Source organism: Drosophila virilis, chromosome X (assembly GCF_030788295.1).
Source record: "Drosophila virilis strain 15010-1051.87 chromosome X, Dvir_AGI_RSII-ME, whole genome shotgun sequence".
NCBI lineage: Eukaryota > Metazoa > Arthropoda > Insecta > Diptera > Drosophilidae > Drosophila > Drosophila virilis.
In genome coordinates, this window is record NC_091543.1 from 16,591,246 (window position 1) to 16,609,207 (window position 17,962).

Sequence of the window (17,962 nt, forward strand, 5' to 3'; positions counted from 1 at the left end):
TTAAGGATAATGGATCAAGTGGAGGCGGCAGCAGCAAACAAGCGACACCACAAATTGCAGCAGCACGCAAAGCCGCAACAGCAGCAACAGCAGCAACAGCAGCAACAGCAGCAACAACAGCAATAACAGCAACAGCAGCAACAACAACTGAGGGAAGACATTGGCATGCATGACAGTCGCCTATGTAGACAGCGGGATTTGTTTGTTTGCAGCAACGATCAAGTCCGGCGAGTAGTCAGGCTCCTCCCCCTGCCCATCCTCCCTGGCAGTCGCCACGGCCAATGGCCGCTCGACCAGCGCGCATTACTTTAGTGGCAAAGATTTATGGGTTTATTTGTTTATTGTGCAGCTAACGCAGCTCTCCCTCTCTTGCTGTCGCCCTCTGGCTCCTGGCCGGGTTATTTTTTATGTGTACTTCGCTGCGCCTCAAAAGCCGCTACAGAACAGGATAGCGCAGGACAGGCTCGGCTTTGGAGGAGACGGCAACCGTTGCCGGCCGGACGAACTAACCGGCAGCCATTTGGCTAACAAAATTTATGCTCACATTTGCCGCGACTTGTCAAACGCCCTGCACTTTTGACTGGACTTAAACTAGTTGAGAATTACATGGAAATGCAAAGTGACAGAGGTTAGGCAATGACAGTTTCGCTCATATAGAGTAAAAGGATTCCGAATTGCCCGTTCACTCAGATTTAACAGTTTTTTAGATATAGATTGGAGAACTTTAACAATTAATTATTTTATAATTACCCATAACACACTTAGCTTCGACTGAATTATTGAGCGCTTGGCTAATTGACCGATTGATTATAACTGCAGATTTAACTGAAGCTTATATGTGCAGTTACTTTATGTATGACATACATAAGTGAACCTTTTGACTTTTTCACATTTACGCGTGCTTCACAGCTTTCGTGGGAAAAAGTGGGCTGAAGTCCCAGTTCAATAGTTTCCAGCCTCTTTAGTTATTCTGATTATAATATTTTAGTGTAATCTTGAAGTTAACTGAGTCAATTTTTGGACTGCAGCGCATTTGGCAAGTCGTCTGGGCCGATGCTCGCACACATGCACACATATGTATTTGCTTTTTTCATTTGTATATTTTTTTTTTGCTCACGCAGTTTTTTTCTTTTGCTTGCTTTGACTTTTAGCTTGGCACTCGCTTCCTGTTTATTGACTTGTCTCTCAATTAAGTTGGAAACTCAAAGTCCACACCCCTGGCAGCACCCGTTCGCCATTCGAGCCATGGACACGCAGTCATGGCCACAGCCACAGCCACAGCCACAGCCTCAACATCCTTAGACAGCGGCCACTAACAAGCGGACGCAGGACTGTCGCCTGCCATTGCGTGTCCCGTGTCCTGTGTGCGTCTCCTTGTTGGCTCGTGTCCCTTTTCTGTTCCAATTTTTTTTTCTTGTTGTTTTCGGTCTCGCTGTTTGTTGTTGCTTCTTAGCTTGCTTTCTGCGTTTCCAATCTCAATTAATTTGCTCATAAATTTGTTGCCAACTTCCACTTCTACTACAGCAGGCCCCTCCCACCACCGGCCCCTTGCATTGTTGTCCTGCGTGGACTGCCTGCCGAGTTGTCCTTGTCTTTGGCCCTTGTTGGTTTTGCTTTATGCCCGAACAACTTATTTTTTATTGTAATGCCATCTTATCGCCGCCCAGCTCCACAACTGGGTGATGTATGTGCCGAGGCGTGCTTTCTCAGTCTCAGCCTCTATCTCGCGCGCTCTCTCTTTGTCTCTGTCTCTGTCTCTGTCTGAGTCGCTCGCCTTGGCCTTGTTTTTTAGCCGTTCGCATGGTTTATGTATTTTAATTTATGCTCCCCGTTTTTGCGCGTGCTTTTTTTTATGCCTTTCTTAGCGTTCCTGACGTTGATTTCTATCTATTGAGATTGAGCCAGCAACATTCTGTTTAAGAAGCAGCTACAACGTCAACAACAACAACAACAACAACAACAACAACAACAACAACAACAACAACAACAACAACAACAACAACAACAACAACAGCAACAAAAGTTAAAGAAAATGTCGTTTTTATGGCGCTTAATTAACTTGGCCGCCATTTTCTAATTGCTTTTGCTGTTTGTCCAGCGTCCTTTTGTCAACTTGATTGTGTTTTGTTTATTTCGGGTGCTCAGAAAAAAAAAAAAAGAATATGACTTGTGTCGGCAGTGCCCGACAAGAAGATACCTTGTCGTTACAAAACATTCTAGTTTTCAGCTTTAAGTATGCACACAAACACTCTTCCCTCAGCCACAATCTAAGCCAAGGAGTTCATCATTAACTTTGGGGCTTATAATCCGATTGTTATGAAACCTGCAGCATTAACATATGGCTTAGAGATGGGTGCAGATACCAAATTGCAAGGAAATACGTATAAAAAAGTGTTATTTTCAGTTTTATCTTTATCATCTAGAAGAGGGCACATACCATGTTTAATTAGCCTAGCTCTTGTAATTTTCGAGTTATGCTTAAGAAATCATATCTCAAAATCGATATCGAAACAAAATAATAAACTGTTTCTGCGTATGGTATATAGGAATATATATGTTTTTATAAATGTAAGTCTCTAGCTGTGGTGTTTTCCAAGATCAAGGGAGAATGGAAGGATGTGTTGGACAAACAGACGGACATCTCTAGATCGACGCAGCTTTTGGTCCTGATCAAGAGTCTGCATAACTTGTGGGGTAGCAAATGTTTCCTACTGCCTCCAACATATATTTGAAATAAAACCCATATAGCCTTGTCAACCATTTTCATTGGTATCTGGGTATAAAACTAAACAACTACTAATATACATATATAGTGTATAAATACATTGAAATGTATGGAGAAATTTGTTTCGAGGGTTCTGAATTCCTTTTCTTATTATTTTTAGAATTTGTGAGAAACGGGCAAAATGAAATTCTCAATGCTCTGGATTATTAGTTAATTAAAGTGCTCAGCGAAATGCTAATGATCGGAGCCCAGCCACCGCAGCCGGCAGGCCACCCAGAAAATCGGGGTGAGTGCTTCTTCTTCTCACTTTTTTTACTCGCTTAAATTATTTGTTGTTGTTTATTTTTTTATTGTTGCCTTTTACTTTGCGTTGACTTTGAAATGCGCAGATTTATTGCGACAATTTGTTTAATGACAGGCATTTATTTTGATGGCGCCCCAGAGGGCGGGCAAGCGCAGCGGGCGGCGGGTGGCGGGTAGCGGGTAGCGGGTGGCTGCTGGTGTAGTATGTGGCAAAGGGTTTCTTCTTAGCTCTCTAATGGCTGGCGTGGAGTAGCATAAGGAGTGCTACACAGCTACTGCCACTGCCACAACGACAGCCACAGCCACATTCGCTGCCTGCCAGGCTGCCTGCTCGGTTGCCACTGACAATTTAATTATTTTACGCTTACATCTTTCTTATGTGCACACACATGCACACGTTGGGCGCCAAATGATGGGGCGCTAAATAAGCTAAATGACTTCCTCCCAGCTTCTGCCCGACTGCTGCTCCAGTCTCAAGGAATTTTGACTGTCCTACGCCAAATTTAAACAGATCAATTTAAATTGCTTGTGTACTTTTCAAACTGCGCAAAGTTGTGCGTTGTTCAACACTAGAGCTTGAGAATATTTTTATTTCTTTCGATTGAACATGCGAAGTAAGAACATTATCACCAAAGTTACTTTCATCGAGTCTTGCTGGATGTTTTTCCTCTTCGATTTGTTGATATTTATCGTTAAGCGGCGGGCTTTCAGACATCCAACGAAGTCAGTTGTAAGTCATTAAGAAACTCCATTGCTGGCACCAGCTTGGAAAATCAGCTGAGAAAATATCGATGTATCCATGTCGCACACCGCGATACATCGTTTCGTTGCTTGGTGATTTTCTTGAGTGATGTACAAAATTGATGTTCACTTCGGATGTACATCATCAGCTTGAACTCTGCCAGCAATATATAATTGGGTTTTTGTCTTCTTTGCCTTTTTTAGTTGCGTTAAGTTTTGCAATTTTCGTATGGCTGGCTGCACCGCAAAGGTTTTTTTGCGGCTGGTGCCCAACGTGGGGCGGGCTGGTAAGCAGTGAGCTGCTTAGCACTTGCCCTGCTTATTTGTAAACGATCAATCATGCAGCGCAAATGACGTCCCGCTGATGTCGCTGCCACTGCCACTGCCACGCCCAGCTTATATGTGCAGCCCACACAGCGACAATTTATGCAGTGTGGACAGGCGGCGGTCGGCGGTCGGGGGTCGGGGTTGTGTAACAAACCCGCCATATTTGGCGCATATAATGATATTTTTTATACAACGCCAACTGAATATAATAACGAGCAGCAGGACAACGGCAAGGATGAGCACGTGGCTGTTGCTGTTGCCGCTTCGAAGACAAGACAAGACAGGCAACGGGGTTGGGCCGCTTGGCAAGCGGGTGACTGGGTGAGCGGGCGGCAGTGGGGGTTGTATTGCAGACGACAACAGCGACGACGATAGTTGTGGCACATATGAAGACAAGGGTCTGTCAAATACAAGTTTCTGGCGGAGCTCAGCAACGGGCAAGTGCAAGCGGAGCACAGAAAAAACCCAACGTGCAGGCAAGAAAAATTGAAGATGTTTTTAAAGGCAGCACACACACACACACACACATCGCAAATAAGTGTTAGTGTGTGTGTGTGTGTGTATTTTATATAAGCAGCAGCGTTACACACTTTGCTCAAATTGACAGTACACAAAACTGTCAAAAGCAGCGCCAGCAACAACAACAAAGTCTGTGATATATGTATATGCGAGTGTGTGGGTGCGTGTGTGGGTGGGCTACAGTTATTTTTTTATACCCTGTACCCAATGCAAATGCCTAAATAAGGGCATAATAGACATCTTCGATCCCACTAATATTTCTGATCAAGATGACGAGCCAATCTAATCGATCCGTCTGTCCGTCTGTCTGTATTTTTATTGTCCGTTCAAGCATAGAAATTTTCAAACGAGCATCATTTGTCTTAGTTTTTATTATACCCCTTTTTAAATCAAACATAAGAGATATTATGAAAACCGTTTGGAGTCGTGTGCTCGAATGTCACATTCATATAGCAGCAGTGCGTGTATTAGGCTGATTACAGGGTATCTCTTGTGCTATAACATTTTCCAGTTGCACATATTAGAGCTCTATGCAGCGGCTTGCAGGGTAACTTCTAGTCGAGCGCTTCACATATTATGATTTTATTTGCTCTCTCTCTCTCTCTCTCTCTCTCTCTCTCACACTCTCTGCTTACGTTTACGTTTTTGTCTCTCTTTGTTTTTTTTTTTTTTTTTGCTTTTGCAGCTTGTCAGAAAACTTTGCTAGCGCCTGAAGAGCAGCTAGAACAAAATATGCCAAAGATCAGGGATCAAGATAGTCCGAAGGCAGCGGCGGGCAACGCTCAAGTGGGCACTCTTTCGTCTTTTTATCATTCTCCTATGCTGTCTCCCTCTCACTCTCACACTCTCACAGTCTCTCTGTCTCTGTCTCTGTCCTGCATAGTGCAGGCAATTGGCAAACATTTACATTAGCACTTGTTGGAGCAGCAAAAATAACAACAAGCAAAAAAATGAAGTTGCAAACACGCCCAATAAACCACACACAATGCAGATGGAGAGAGAGAGAGAGAGAGAGAGAGAGAGGCAGGGCGAGAGTGTGAGGGACAGAGAGGTAAAGACTCTTGTACTAAGAGTGGCCCCCATTTTCTTTTATACTTATATATATGTTTATACATTTTTTTTTTTTAGCTGGCAAATGCGAAAACAAACGACAAACTACGCAAAAAGGTATGCGACACAAATAAGCGCTGCGTAGTCAAGTGTGTGTTGGTGTGTGTGTGTGTGTGTGTGTGTGTGTGTGTGTGTTGGGGTGTGTGTGCGGGTGCAGTTGAGTGTTTACATATATTATAACGTTGGATGGCTGCTACTGCGTTTTAGAACGCCACATTAACTACACAACACTGCACAGCGCGGGCGACGGGCGACGGGTGGCCCGAGTTTCGAGACCCAAGCCCCAAGTTCCGAGTCCTGAGTCCTGAGTCCTGGCCAAGCAGCGCAGGGGTCGCTTCAGCAACAACAGCAAAACACAGCGAAAAGAAGGCAAAATTGAGAAAACCTGGCTAACAAGAAACTCGCTGGTTGGCTGTAAAAATGGTCGTCATCGTCAGCAACGTCTCTTGTCACAGGCAAAACAAGCTGCGTGCTGATGGCCAGAAGCCCAACGACTGCGTGCATACTCTGCCAATCAATAAATGGAAACATATTAAAACCATATTCACTCCCTACCACAATAATGATTAGTTCGATCTGCATATTATTAACCTGGAAAACCGCAGAGTGCAGCTGTCAATCAAATTGCAAAGTGCTAGAAGAGCTTCAAGCATGCAGACTGCTTTTTCCCATCGGGAAATTCATGATTTGTTGAAATAACAATAACCGAAATGAACTCATACATATTGAAATGTTTTGCATTTCCTGCTACTCTTGTTGAACGAACTGAAGTGTTCGTGAAGCTCTTGAGTGATTTTGAAAATTACACGCGCAACTGCGGAAAATTTGTGGAATACGTTAAATTCCGTAAATCATATTCAAAGTTCTTTGCTTAAATTAATTTAAGGTCTTTCACACGATTCGTATAAAGGGCTTAAAGTTTGGCTGGGTGAAGCTTCGGGTTCATATTCAAAATTTACAAGCATATTTAAAAAAAATTCTTTTAAGACTTGTTGTTTATACTTGTTTCTTCCAATAGGTTTCAAACTACATTTTAAGCCTCTATACAAAACACAATATTGAAAAAATTGTGGAAAACTGTTTTGTTTACTACTGAAACTCATTTTCGAAGCGGTGTATCATACTTTTCGTAAAATCCATCCTTTCTTAGTTCAAAGTGTTTTTTTTTTTTGCGTGCGATCTTTGAAATTTCACCCGAAACCGCGGAAAAGTGGTGGAAAACTGTTTTGCTTACCAATCGATCGTCTTAAAAGTTATTTTCAAAGATCTTTGTAAAAGTTCATATGAGAAGTGGGCGGGGTTTATTCAAACTTTTGTAGGACCTTCAAATCATTCGTAAATATTTATCTTGAGACGAGTTAGAAATAGATGTCCCGGGCAACGCCGGTAAATACCCTCTAGTTGCCTAGTTAGTTATAGGCTTAAGAATCCCCAATCCAATTGTGTGTGTCTGTTACATGCCTGGCCAGTTAGCCTATGTACTCGACTGGAACATAACAAATTTCTTGGCTCGAGGTCCGTCCAGAATTGCAGGGCAAATGTTGTTTGTGTAATATCCGCTGTGGCTCTAGCTCGTTGTTGTCTGGCCCCTTCGATGCCCTTGTGTGCGTGCGTGTGTGCGTGTGTGTGTGTGCCGCATTTTTATGCCGGCATTTAGCAATTTTCTCTGTTTTGGTTGGGCTTCTAGCTGCTGGCTGCTGACTGCTGGCTGCTGGCTGCTGGTCTCTGGCCGCTGTCATTGTCCTTTCGCTTTTCTTTGCTGCTACGAAAATTCAAATTTTCATGTGCTCATATATTTTTAAGCCCGTCATTTGTCCACCCCCATCCCCCCGCCATGCACTCCACAAAAACTCTACAACTTGTTAGCGTAATGATGCGTTATGCATAGAGAGCTTAGATAGCTGCTGAAGCTGTATGCGCTCCTCCTGTTGATGGGGGACAGGCGCTGGGGAGCGGTAAGGCAGGGGCTGCTTTTAATTTCCGTTTGATTTCTGGCACACCCCATGCTGGCCAAACAGAGCCGTGGGAGCGCGGCTTGGGGTCGGTCTGCGTTAATGAGAGCGACTTTTTGGCCAAATTTAAAAGCAATTTCATTTAGTTTTTAAAATGTGTGTGCGTGTGTGTGTGTGTGTGTGTGTGTGTGTGTGTGTGTCTCGCTTGCACAACAACTGAAAATGCCAAAAACAAAGTTATGTCATAATTTCTATTATACAAAAGTTAAAATGCAACTTTGTCCAGCAACAGCAGCAGCAGCAGCAGCTCGAAAATGTAAAATAAAATCAACGTATGGAAAATATTTTTGTTGGCCTAGTAGACAAAGCCACACACACACACACACACACACACACATTGACAGGCTGTATGTGCTTTGATTTCTGTGTGGCACATACGTAGTGCCCAGTTGGGCTCGTTGCAGCTGCAGTTGCTGCTGGACAGTTGCTGTTTTGATTTATTAATTACAATTTATTATGCCGGATGTCCTGCCGGGCCAAAGAGGAGGAGAGTGAGCGACAGAGAGCGCGCGAGGGAGAGAGAGAGAGAGAGAGAGAGAGAGAGAGAGAGAGAGAGATAGCGAGCGAGAGAGAGCCGCCTGCTGATGACAGTCGACAACTTTTGCGTGCCGAGTCAAGTTTTTGATAGCCCAACCGCAAAAACAACAAACGATTAGAAGATGAGCTAAAACTCATGAACAGCCAGACACAATGCAACAACAGCAACAGCAACAACAACAACAACAACAGCAGCTATTTTTCAGGCATACAGAGAGGCTGTGGCAGGTGGCAGGCACTTCCGATTGTGGGGCTTAGCCACAGTTGTCATCCATGCTTACACATGTCCTCTGCCACAGCCAATGCCTCACACGCCCCTGCTGCCACACCCTCGCAGCTGGCAATGTAATCCGCCCCAAATCTTCAGGCATTGTTCATATGCATGCACCATTTGCCAATGATTTTTACTCTCTTCACTGCAAATCGGGCATGTATAAATAAATACATATATACATACATATTTATATAGATATATGGTATATATATATATATGTATATCTATTTGATGAGATTTGCTTGAATCTGTTGCACTTTTAACCCTGCTGGCACTTTTGCCAATTCTGTTTTAGCAAGCGACAACATTTTTATAGAAAACTATTATTAATAGCTTTTCTTAACTGTTAGTTAATAATTGAAACAATTCGTTGATGATATTTAACATTTAAGCTGTCGGTCGAAAGTCGGCATTTGGCTAAGCAAAAAACACAATAAGTAAATGAAATTGAATCAAATAACATGTTAAAATATTTGTTAAATTTGGACTCGACCGAATTCTGAATGCAATAAACTTTGCGCAGCAAATGCAACAATTTTTAAGAAGATTATGAAAATTGTAAATTGGATGGTAAAAGTGTTTTTTACATCTAACTAATAGCTCGACTCGAGGCTCGGGGCTCGGGGCTTTCATTAATTTATATCAAAAATGAAACATTTTTGCTTTTATATATTTCTACTTCGCTTTAAATTAAATGCGATCCTGGCTTAAAGCGCAGTTAGAAACATTTAAAACATTATGTTATTTATTTATGATTATTATTTTCATATACTGTACACATAAAGTGTACTATTTATTCTAAATCAGCATCAACAGCCGAAAAGTAAGTTCTCGCATGAACAACTTTTTGTTTTTGAAGATATATTAACCAGAACATAATCATATCAACTGGGGCTCAAAGATATTTCCAAGCTGCACTTTCGAGCTGCATTTTTCTCAAATATCTGTTAAAGGGAAATGTCGACAAGCGCTTTAAATTTTCGACATGCCGTATAAATCCTTTTAATTTAGTCGAATTAGAATTCAAAATAAAAGGTCGAAAGTCAATTCAAGAGCATCAAATGAAAGTCGTGCAGTTAGGTTGCATTTATTTATTGAAAATCTTTGTCTCGAAATGTGGATGCAATTGTCTTAATTCTGTAAACGAAAATTGGAGTCTGGCATGCATAAAATATGGTATAACAGACCAACAAATAAAATATTTAACATAAGGTAATATGTAAGCTTAAAGCCTAACTAATAACTATAACCAATTTAATTAAAAAGCAAAAGCACGCTTATTATATGCACTGTAAGAGGACATAACATTGAGTGTATTGGCAACGAATAGGCCGTTGCGACATGTTCGAGTTGGCACAAGTTGCGTTGCGTTGCGTCGCACGAAAGTATGCTACGTTTTATGCAAGGCACAAAACCGGATGCCGCATTGGGCCAAGTTAACAAGTTGACGTTGGTGTATTTAATATTGCCTTAAGCCGAATGCCATCTCAATGGAATTTGATTTGTTTGCCGCGGCGGCAGCAGCACAGTCCAAGGCGGCGCAGATTTTAAATCTTATCAAAGCCCAAGCCCAGAGCCGGAACCTGCGGCGGGAATGAGGCCGTGTCGCAATGGACGCACAGCCTCATTTTCACTTTCTGGCCGCCTTTGGCCAGCGCTAAGGCGCGCTTAAGTAAAACGTATGAACTCATTTCGGCTGCTTTTAATATACTCAAGGATTTATGGGCCAGGCCAAAGACGGCCGGCCGCCCACACAGCCAGCGCACGGGGACTTGGCTTGGCAACGGCAACGGCAACGACGGAGTTTATTTAAAAATTGTCCGACTGCGGCTTTGGCCAAAAAGTTTGTCCGTCAGCGTGCGGCACAATGCCCGCATTGATCGTCTTGTCGTTGCTAGATAAATGGCCCCGGGGACATTTTTAATTTACTGGCGCGCGGCTTAAGCAAACCCAGCCGAATGATAACATGGCCAGAACGTGCCGTGTCGCGGCAAGTGGCCGCTTTCTTTGCTTCTAATTATTAATCAGATTTGTCAGGGGAGTGGCGGTGGAGTGGGAGGCCGGAGGGAGGCGGTCTGGGCTGTATGTATCGCCAGCAACTGGCAATAATGAGCGCCCATTGAGCCCCAAATTGCATTCGGCTTTAAGCAATCAGCGTCTGTTTTCTCATTTTTTTTGCCCCTCTTTTTTTTTTTGCATTTGCTCATTAGAGTCTCACCTAGAGTCCAGGCTTGAATCCTGCAATTCGAAGCGCATAGCCGCATTGTTCTGCCTGTGTGTGTGTGTGTGTGTGTGCGTGTGTATTTATGTAGTTTGGACTCATCTAATTGAGTTCGCAACCGGCTCTGTCAATTTACAGCGCGTTTGCACTTCAATCTATTTTGAAAGAGCAAACTGAATTACCAATTGCCCCACTGCCCACTCGCCAACCTTTGCAGACGAATGTATGTATACTTTGGGCAAGTCCATGGCAACTAAAAACAAAGTTTCTAAGCGTATTAAATGCAGATTATAGGTAAATATAATTGTACGCATGCTGTGCCATATTGAATGGCCACCTTTTGGCAGCCATTTGCTAATTCAATTCACATTCATCTCATTTAGGACATTCGGCTCGTTTGGCTCATCGAAGCTGACCAAGTTTAATTCTAAACGGTTTCGGGCCGAATTGTTTAAATGGCCTTTTGCTCCGTATAGCTATTGAGGTGCAACAGCAAGTCGAATGCATTAATCCGATTATTCAGTCTGCCTTCACTTCAATATTAATTTAATCTCAGTTCATATTTGAAAATACCCTGAGCTTTGATCTCTTCGAATGAATATGCCCTTCTGAGCACATAAGCATATCTATTCTATTACATTCTATCAAGAGACTCTGAGCCTCTGTCTCAGTCTCTTCCCTGTCGCAGTCTTTGTCTCTGTCCCTCTGTCCCTCTGTCGCCCTGTCTCTGTCGCTTTAGAAAATATTTAATTGAATAGCTTGCATCTTATACCCTGTAACCACTGCAAGTGCGTGAGGCTTAACTGTTTTTGTGCACTTCTATGTAACAGGCGGCAGGTAAGCTGTTTGTATCTAACCATGCGCGCCTCTCCTTCTCCCTTCCCCACTCACGCCTTCTCTTCACGCTGTTTGAAGGCCACTTGCATATGTATTTTAAATATTTTAGATATTTTCTTAAACCCTACAAAACTGTTCACCTTGCGGCACTCTGCCAACAGTCAGCCCCGCAAGAGGCTGCTGTTAAATATATAATTAACAATATGGGACTTGAGTTTTTGGCTAATGCCGAGGCTCGTGCCGCTGCTTTGGATAAAGAGTCTGTTAATAAATATTAAATACATTTTGGGCCATGTCAAATGGCAACATCAAAGCACGCACGTAAAACGTTTACGTACTTTGAAGGCGTCGTCCTGTAGGATCGGCATCATCATCATCGTCGTCATCATCATCATCACCTTTGTCAACATAAGCATCATTATGCTCATCATCATTGGCGGCTTTGGGCTTTAGCCGCGGGCGCGACTGCTCAATTAACGAAATGATGAAAGTCGCAAGGGGGCCGGAGGTTACAGGGTAGCGGCAAGACAGCAGCAAAGCGAATGTCAAAAGTGTTTTCTAATTTGCGCAACACTCGCCAAGCAGAAGCAGAAGCAGAAACAGAGGCAGAAGCAGAAGAAGCAGCAGCAGTAGATGATGAACAATGAGAGCAACAACAAATGAAGCCAAATGTATTTAACAAAGTGCCAAAAAACGCGACGGTTCCCAGGAAAGCTGCAGCCGAAGGGCGTCCGGAATGCCCAAAACGGCTCGCTACAAAAATGTTTAATTTATCAAATGTCAACGCCTAAAAGACGGCAACATTTGTCGTCGTCAATGACAATGTTGATGACTACGACAGCAGACGAAGGCCGCCTCTAAAGCCAGCCAACGTCAGCGTGCGCATTGTTAATACATCGCCTATATGGCCAACCCTCCAACCCCCTGCCGTCCAACTCTGCCCTGTCTAAGCCGCAGCGAGCATTTTGTCCGGCGTCCGCCAACGGCAATGTTTTGAAAAATGAGCGTAAATTTCCCCATACGATTTATTGTCGCCATCTTCAGCTGCCGCCCCCTCCCCATCCCGCACACACAGAACAACATTTGCCGGCTTGACTCCGAGTCGAGTCGTGCATTTGTATAATGAATTTGACAAGTGAATTGTTTCAGCAGCTGTTTTCTATAATTGAATATGACTAAGAGACACAGCTATAGAGAAACTTCGAAAAAGTCCTCAACTAAGCGCAGCAGCCTTTCATTTTCTTGCCCCAATTGTTCTGTTCCACGTTTGAAAAGAATCTTTACCTAGCGATCAATAAGATCGTTCGACATTTAATTAACCCTTGTTACTGGTAACCCTCGGATTCATGGATCAAAGATCTGTATTTATATTCAAATGGGATTTGGTATCATTATTTACATTTGTATTTGTATTAGTATTAGTATTAGGCATATGTTTCAAAGGTCTGTAGCTTAGTGTGTTCAATTGGGATTTGGTTATCATTGTTAAGTTCTTGATAAATAATGTATTGGTTATCATAATTATCATGTGTATCAAAGTTCTATAGTTATATTCAATTGGGATTTGGCTATCATTGTTTAGTTCTTGGACCCAAAGAGATTTGGCTTAAGTCCCGGTTCAAGCCCGGCTTGCAGCCCCGTTTATATTCGATCTGTGTTCTTAGATGTTGTTGCTCCAGGCAGCTGAGCTCGGCCTGGTCGCAGCTGCTGCTGGTCATGTGCCACCGTCCGCTTGCCACCCACCGCACCGCCCCCTTTCTGGTGCCTCGTCTGCGCACTTGAAGCAGTAAAAAATATGGCAAAATTGTGAAAAGCGCTGGAGGGAGGAGCATAACATAAAATGTATCTGCAAATATCTTTGGCCCATCTTAATATTTATTTGTGTTCGCATTTATATGGCCCCTTTGCTCGATGCGCCCCCACCCCGAACACTTCTCGTCTGCGCGTTTCCTGCTTCCCTTTTGCCTGTCCGCTTGTTTTGTTTTTACAGCGCACGTAAAATTGACCACAAATGGCAAGCACATTCCGCTGGCCAGCCGCCCGGCCGCCCAGCCTCGCATTCTATTTGCCCCTTGCCCCTTGCCCCTTACCGCTTGCCGCTTGCCGCTTGCCACTTGCCACTTGCGAGACTACGTCTTTGAGGCGTCGCCGGTCGTCGCAGTCTTCGCAAGTTTCATTCAATGTCCGTTCAATTACACGCACGATTTCCGCTTCCTGCGGCGGCGGCATCGTCATCGGCATCGGCGACACAAGAAATAATAAAAAGCGGTAGAAAAAAAGGAAAACAACAACAACAAAATGAAGGAGGGCAACAAATGCCCGATACTTTCGTGTGCGTTTATTTGACAAATATAAAACACATTTTCACCCTGGCAGCGCAGATGCCGCCGGACTCCAGATCCAGATCCAGATCCCGATCCAGACGACCGAGCATTAATAAAAATAATATTTTTGCTGCGGCACAGGCAACAAAAAAAAAAAAAAAAAAAAAAAAGAAACACAGGCCCTTAAAGTGTGTGCGTGTGTGTGCGCTGTAAAGTGGCAAAAACTCAGCGGGCGTTGCGACGAGAAATTGTCAAGCTCAGCAGGAAACGTTCGCGTCCTGCGCTGCGATGTCCTTGCACTTGCTGCCCCTTCGCCTGCCGCTGCCGGTCGTCAAGTTTTTTTGGGCCAAGTTTTGTTGTCACTTTGCAAATATTTGCTTGTCGTTTGGCTACGCGCAAAACACTTTTGCAACAAGAGTGCCCAGCCCGGCACGGCCCGGACACGCCCCCTCCCACCCTTTCGCCCATCTTCAGTTTCGTTTCCTTTCATTTTTTTTTTTTTTTATTCTGCATCGACATCTTTTTCGCATGTGTCAAAAACTTTGCAAACTTCATTACGGTTATTTGGTGCGCGCGCGACGCGTTGCAAATGCCACAGACGGACAGGGAATTGGCCACAATCTGGCCACACCCACAACCACACACAAACACACACACACACACACACACCTGCACACACACACCTGCACACACACACACATGTAAATGCAGCGCAAATTAGCAAACTGCTTGCCAAGTCCAAGTTATTACCGTTAATTTTGTTTGCGTCAAAGTTTTACTTTGGTTTTGATACCCTGTAAGCCAGGAGCATTGGGGTATATATATGCTTATGTACATATATGATTAATCATATACCACATAATAATATATTCTATTAGCATATATTATTATATAACTTTGAGCTCTTTTATACAATATTTTTATAAATTATTTCTTAGTGCTTTTATTTTAATCTTATTTTGATTAAACAATGAAAATTTAATTAAAAATATACTTGATAAGGTGTCAAACTCTTACTCAAGTGTAAATATCAAACAAAGTCTATTGTTTAAGATTCTTTCCTCAAGTTCAGTTCTTAACCAACTCTCGTTTATGTTGTGTGGATCTTATGAATCGCATAATCTTGGCATTGCACTAACATAATCGCAAATCCCTATTTTATTTACTATCATTTTGGTAATATTACTTTTGCTAGCTCTAAGACAACATTTTGCTGAAAGAAACCTTTGTAGGGTATCTTGCAGTCGGTCAGGTGGCGGCTGCTGCCCTTCCGCATGCTCCCTTTTCATTTGAGTGACTGTTCGATAGTTGGCCAGCGGTAAAGGCAAGTCATGCCTGAGTTTTATAGGGGATGTGGCGGTGGGCGTGGCCAATCGTTTGCCCATCTTCGGAATTACTTTCTGATTCTGTCTACTTGTGTTTTTGCTTTTCTTTTTTATTTCGCGTGCCGCCCACCAAAATGATAAATTATTTTGTTTACGTAGCGTGCGGCAACTATTTTCGTCTTCACAGCCACATTGATGAGCCATCGATTCCACCGCAGAGTGGACGACGGTGGAGGGCGGGGCAATACGGAGTTGCTTCCTAAAAAAAAAAACAGTCTGCAAGCGGACATTGAGCAAATCTGTTGAGGCGAGATAATGTAAGGTAACCATATTATATATATAAACTATAACGAGGAAGTGAGCAAGTCTTTGGCATGCCGAAGATCGAATACTCTAGTGTGTGTGTAGTGCAGTCTCCATGTGAGAATAGTGTAGCTCTTAGATCTTGAAATATATTCCCATGTAAGAACCTTTCTTTCGACTGTTTGTTTCCATGGCAGCTATATGATATAGCAGTTCGATCCAGACGGTTCCGGAATATGAAAGACTAGTATGGATAGAGGGAGAGCAGGACAGACGAAGTGCAAGTTCTCTGGTGTGAAAAAAAATCAAATTTGTTGTATTAATAATTATCATATTTATTTTCTATATATTTATTGAATGGGAACTGGGAACTAAGTATAAAGATATTTAGCGAGGACACCAGAAATAATTATCATACATTTGTTGTTTATATATTTAATTATTTGGAATTTATTCTTTACAAATGTGACAAAGCTGTTGCGAAATGGAACTAGCAAACGAACAATTAATCATAGATTAAAATAAGCTTTAAGGTTTATTGCATATTTCCCATTTTCTATATTTAGTATTTGTTGAGGCTATGCCTCGGCTTATGCCATCCCAATTCCTTTTAATCCGGCGCAGCTTACAATATTTTTATTTGCTTTCACAGCTTCGCAGAAGCTATCCCTAATACGACTCACAATATTTGGCAGCACTTTGAAGCACTCCGATTCGCGTGTCTATCAATTTACACTTTTACCTGAGCTCTGCGCTGTTCCATTATTGTTTTGATAACTGTATTCGTTTTTTTTTAATAGCTCTTTAAGCAGCTGTTTGTTTGTTTGTTTGTTTGCATTGTTTGTCGTATATCCTTGTGCCCGCACTCTATCTAAGCATGCCGTCCATTTTTGGCGAAATGTTTTGATACGAAAGCGTTAACTGAATCACACAGTTTGTGGCTTTTTGCCATAGTTTGTTAGCTGGTTTTTTGTTTTCCGCTAACACCTCCCGAACAAGAAACGGCAAAATCCTTTCACACTGCGAGCTGATTTTTCAACTTTTAATGATGCTTCCCAGCACCAAAATGTAATAGCTGGAACGGATGAGATGAGCTTCGCGTTCAGCTGTTGGAAGCCTGCGTCCCATGCCCATCAAACCAAACAAACAAAAAAAATATATATATATATATAAAGAGAAAAAAAAAAGAAAACAAATAAACACACAAAAACAAAAAGTTAACAGAGTGTAGGAAGAAGCAGCGAATAGTTTTTATGCGTTTTTCAAGAAGCTTTTAACGTTTTAATGGACACTCGCTGAAGGCGTGGATTGGGTAAGAGAATATGAAATGGAATTGGAGCTGGAACAGCTAGGGCTACGGCTGCGGCTATGTCTCTAGGCTGGCCACAGATAAATCCCCTTCTCCCGCCCCAAATAGGCACACACACACACACACACACACTCTGCCCAGTTTTACGAGCAAAAAGTGCTGACTGTTGTCCATTTAGTTGCTCCAAAATTGTTGACATGAAACTGTCGCCATTGTCGTGCTCGTCGTGGCACTCGTTGGCCAATGGGTCGCTAGCTGGCACCCCTGCGATTGCCCCCTTTACAGCTCCATCAACATGGCCATATTCATTCCCACTCCCATTCTCATTCACATTCGCACCGTCATCGTCACCGTCAACAAGCAGCTCCAGCTCCAGTGGCAAGTTCTAGTTCCAGTTCCTGCTCCGACTTGTGGCTTACAGTGGCCGTATGTTTGTGGTAAATGCTAACAGTTTTTGTGTAATTGTCAACAAGCAGCAGCAGCAGCAGTAGCAACAACAACAACAGCTCGACAATGAGAAATAACGTAAACAAGCAAATGAGCATGAGAAAATTTGCGCAAATGTCAGCACTTTTGCTAAGCACCCGGCGAGAGCGACCACAAGAACGCAAAACGAGATGGCAACCACAGCCAAGTCCGGAGCAAAGATTATTTTATGGTCACACTGCCACACCCCCTCGTTATGTAAGTGTGAGTGTGTCTGTTCGTGTGGCGTTGCCCACTTTCATTTATTGAGTTAACTAAACAGCAACAAGCAGCAGCAGCAGCAGCAGCAAAGAACTCAAAACTGGCAACTCTGAGCTCGGACTTTGCTGCGTAACGTTATTTCCGCACAAGGATTAAGCACTTGGCCAGCGGCGGCAGCTGCTCTTGATGCTGCCGCTGCCGCCTGGCCATGGCTTGGATTATCGTTTTGCTGAAACGGCAATGGGCGAAGGCAACGGCGGCCACAATAAAAATGCAAAAGGTGCGACGACTCATCAAAGCTGATGCTGTCCCCTTTTTTTAGCTGTCCATTCCACTCACCTGCCCCTTTAGATTTTCCATCTTAGATAAAACCAAATTTAAAGCCCAGCAGCAACGCGACCGCTGACT

General features: G+C 43.1%; 1 long non-coding RNA gene across 2 annotated transcripts in view; it reads left to right on the plus strand.

Annotated features, from left to right (window-relative positions):
* Positions 1–2,891: 2,891 nt before the first annotated feature.
* Positions 2,892–17,962, plus strand: part of LOC116652199 (uncharacterized) — a 62,619-nt gene continuing 47,548 nt past the window's right edge. For both annotated transcript variants that reach the window (XR_004305195.2, XR_004305196.2), the window contains exon 1: positions 2,892–3,011. This is a non-coding gene — a long non-coding RNA (uncharacterized lncRNA). The remainder of the gene's footprint in view (positions 3,012–17,962) is intronic.